The following is a 4,298-nucleotide window of genomic DNA, read 5'->3' on the forward strand; positions in this document are numbered from 1 at the left end:
TGACCCCAAGAATCGATATTGAATCGAATCGTGGGACATCCAAAGATTCGCAGCCCTAACCCGTATGATCTAATACCGATTCTTAAATCAAAATATCAATACTTTTGATACTTTAGCTAAGGGGTGTCCAATCTTTTTCCACCTACTGAAAAGTCAAAGTATGCGGGGGCCATATTGATATTTTTTTTATTTGGAAACAGACTTTGTGTCAACTGTCTATAGGTGATTAAATATGTTGTTATTAATTATGAGTTACAATATTTCAGCTTTTTCTCATTTGTTGTTCTTTTTTCTTACAAATGTTCTATTGATTGTTCTTCCAATTTAAGAATAGAATGAAAATATGAATAATACGATTGTGTAACTGGGGAACTGGATGTGTCAAAAATGATGCCTCTACGAAAATATGAATGTTCAGTTACACATTTACAGTAACAGGTTGTATTATGGTTGTTGTAATTTTTCTAACAAATTCCTGAATTAGTATCATTTCATGTTTTAATTAACTAACTGAACTTTGTTTATATTTTACATTTATGTGGAAAGCTTCTAATATTTCAGATCAGGGGTATATAAGTTGTTCACCAAGGGCCACAAACACACAAGTCAAGTATGGGAGGCGGCAAAACTTTCTGGAAATGCATTAATCACAAAGTATATAAAGAAACCTATAATAAGCGGTAGAAAATGGATGGATGGATGGATATATACATTACAGTTTTAAGTGATGTTTTTTGTTTTCCCAGAATGCAACAGAGCCGTTAAAATTTGTACCCACAATGCATTGCTCTGTTTGTTTTTAGGGGACAATTTAATGTTTTATTCCTTATAAAAAAAATACATTACCTAATTGTTTGGAACGTCTACTTGTTAAAGTTGTTAGTTTCAGCAAAAAACTAAGTTAAAACCATGATTGTGGTAAGTAAGTTAATCAGTGACTTTGCCCTGACTGTTTATTCAAATTGTTCCTATGTAGACAGCATTAAGAAATAACCACTGTAGTGAAGAAAGTGTGCTTAAAGTGGTATTTAGTATTAGTAATTGCATACTCTTAAATGGAAAGTATACTCACAAGAGTAAGTTTTACTTCTAAAAATGCAAATGCAATTCTATTACAAACTACAAAAGAACACCTGAACTTCAAGTTATTCAAATCTAGACAGTATAAAAACATTCTCCCATGACTTTTGTGATTTAGGGCTATATAAATAAACATTGATTGATTGATTGATAATGCAGCAAAAAACTTTTTGTTTTTTTAAGTGATTTTCTGAGGTGGTACTTGGTGAAAAAAGTTTGAGAAACACAAAAATAAAGTAATACATTTTAATAGACATTTATGTTTTTGGCAGTGCTGTACGTACTTGCTATACATATAGTATTAAATGCAGTATTGTTAATATTAATGTTGCATATTATACTTTAACATTAGTAAAATATAACAACTTTGTGTAACAGCTTATGAACGTGAACAAGACCACATTTAGTTGAAAAAGTTAGTAGCTCATTCCTAACATATCCTATGCTATGTTATCTATTACACCCATCCATCCATTTTCTACTGCTTGTTCCTTTTTGGGGGTCGCGGGGGGTGCTGGAGCCTATCTCAGCTGCATTCGGGCGGAAGGCGGTGTACACTGGGGCGGTATAGCTCGATTGGTAGAGCGGCCGTGCCGGCAACTTAAGGGCTCCAGGTTCGATCCCCGCTTCTGCCATTCTAGTCACTGCCGTTGTGTTCTTGGGCAAGACACTTTACCCACCAGTGGCGTGCAGTCACTAGAGGCAGGGGAGGCAGGGGAGGCGGGGCCTCACCTGCCATCATGGAAAGAAGAAAAAAAAAAAAATTAAATTGTTATATGTATCCAGTGATTATACTAAAGTTATTTTCCATTTAACTTCACCAGTTTTAGATTATTTTCATTTGTATTTTCACATTTGCCGTTCAAATACTGAGAAGAGACGGTGCGGTGATCAGCAGCCAGTTGAGGCACGTCACTGATTTGTGCCTCAACATGGATTGTGCACAGTGACTCGGCTAACTGCTGAGCTGCTGTGCAGTGAGACTGTATTGCTGTATGAATTATATCAGCTAACTAAACTATGGCATAGTTTAGTTAGCTGAGGTATATAATGTACAGTGTATTTTGTCAAAAACTGTATGTGTGTAACCTATTTCTGTGCTGAGCATTCATAAATCTGCTGCAAAAGACGTACTGGTTGAGGCTCGCAGTTATCCGGCCTCCTGGTGGTAGAGGGCGGTAGTGATCCCAGAGATCATTCCTCGGCCGCAGAAGAAAAAAAAAAAGTTTGCAAGCGATTGTTTATTTCCTCTCGCCTGGACTTTTATTAAAAACATGGAGGATTACATATGTAAAATAAAACAGTTTTCTAAACTGGACTTTCAATCGAAGCAGGAGGTAATAATTAAAGGTAGACCAACGCCCGAGCTAAAAGGTTTGCTTTTGACTTCGGGACAGAAGACCCGTTCTTTTCAAACGGCGTGGTACACACGCAAAGGCTGGCTGTGTGGATGTCCAGCAAGAAAGGTAAGACCATAATAATGTTTTTTTTTATTAAATGTGCTTTTTTGTGTGCTACAGTTGTGTGAAGAATGCTGGTATGAGCTTTTAAACATAACCCGTTAACTGCTGCCAATCACATGGTGAATAAGATACTATTTAGGGTTCATATGTTTGTAAATCTGACTGTGATGATGCAGTGCCTCACCAGACATTAACATCACCGCACGCCACTGTTACCCACCTACTCCCAGTGCCATCCACACTGGTTTAAATGTAACTTAGATATTGGGTTTCACTATGTAAAGCGCTTTGAGTCACTAGACAAAAGCGCTATATGAATATAATTCACACTTCACACCCTGGACAAGTCGCCACCTCATCGCAGTGCCAACACAGATAGACAGACAACATTCACACTCACATTCACACACTAGGGCCAATTTAGTGTTGCCAATCAACCCTTAAATTGAATTCAGATGTAACAAATGTACAGGGTGTGAATAAGAAAACAGATGGATAGTCTTTTAAAAGCACAGGGTTACTTCAACGCATGGCGCCGTAAAAATACCCAGAGAGCAGTGGGAATACAAAGATGCCGTCACTGAACCGTAACTGAGAATGGTAAACTAAATAGTTGCATGGTTGGATGTGAGCCATTTTAAAGTGTGTTCCATTGACCCACCAATTAAAAAAATTCAAGTCAAATGTCTATCATCATGTGAGGCTCAGCTGAAAGGGTCGTACATCTGTAGAAGCAAGATCCACTTCCTATATTTACAATGCTAGCCTTAAGCCCCACAAGTCCATTAGGGTCTGACCATGTCATGTCTAACATCCCTTCTGGTAGTAGTAGTATGACCTTAAACTTTTAATCATGCAATCCATAGTTGCCCATTTAACAATTTTTAATTAAATTGCTTCTAAAAGAAGCCATACCAGATCACCGTAGTAATCCAGAAGTTTACTCTTAGTCACCCAAATATGTATTGTACTTGAGATTTAGCCACTTAGTGGTACAGATAAGTCCATACAAGGTAAATTTGACCTTCAAGTAGCAGTATAATCAAGCCTATTTCTATCCATTTAACGCTGTACAAGTTTTCACACATTGAGAATAGATCTGTTAACACAGGGGGTCGGCAACCCAAAACGTTGAAAGAGCCATATTGGACCAAAAATACAAAAAACTCATCTGTCTGGAGCCGCAAAAAATGAAAAGCCGTATATAAGTCTTATAATGAAAGCAACACATTATGTAAGTGTCTATATTAGCTATAATAGCCTACTATCAAAATGACTGTGTTGCAGGCTGAAGCAAATCTTTGTTGACAGAAATGTTGAAATTTAATATTTATTCTACAGATTTTTACAACATTGGAAACCTTTAGTAAATCAGAGGCTACTTAGAAGGTGAGATAACTTCTGGAAATTACTGGCTTTTAATGGCCAAAGGTATAGATGTGGTCTGGAACAACATGGCACACAAACAACTATCTGAAATGCAGCCAATATTACATACAGATAATGTGTCATGAGACATGCAAAACTAATTATACACAAAGAGGATAAAAGTAAAGGAAATTAAATGAGCTCAAATATACCTACAAATGAGGCACAATGATGCAAATGTACAAATAGCTAGTCTAAATAGCATGTTAGCATTGATTAGCTTGCAGTCATGCACTGACCAAATATGCCTGATTAGCACTCCAACAAGTCAATAACATCAACTAAGCGCACCTTTGTTCATTCACGCACAGCTTAAAACTGTTGGTG

This window comes from Entelurus aequoreus, linkage group LG10 (genome assembly GCF_033978785.1).
Source record: "Entelurus aequoreus isolate RoL-2023_Sb linkage group LG10, RoL_Eaeq_v1.1, whole genome shotgun sequence".
NCBI classification, from domain to species: domain Eukaryota; kingdom Metazoa; phylum Chordata; class Actinopteri; order Syngnathiformes; family Syngnathidae; genus Entelurus; species Entelurus aequoreus.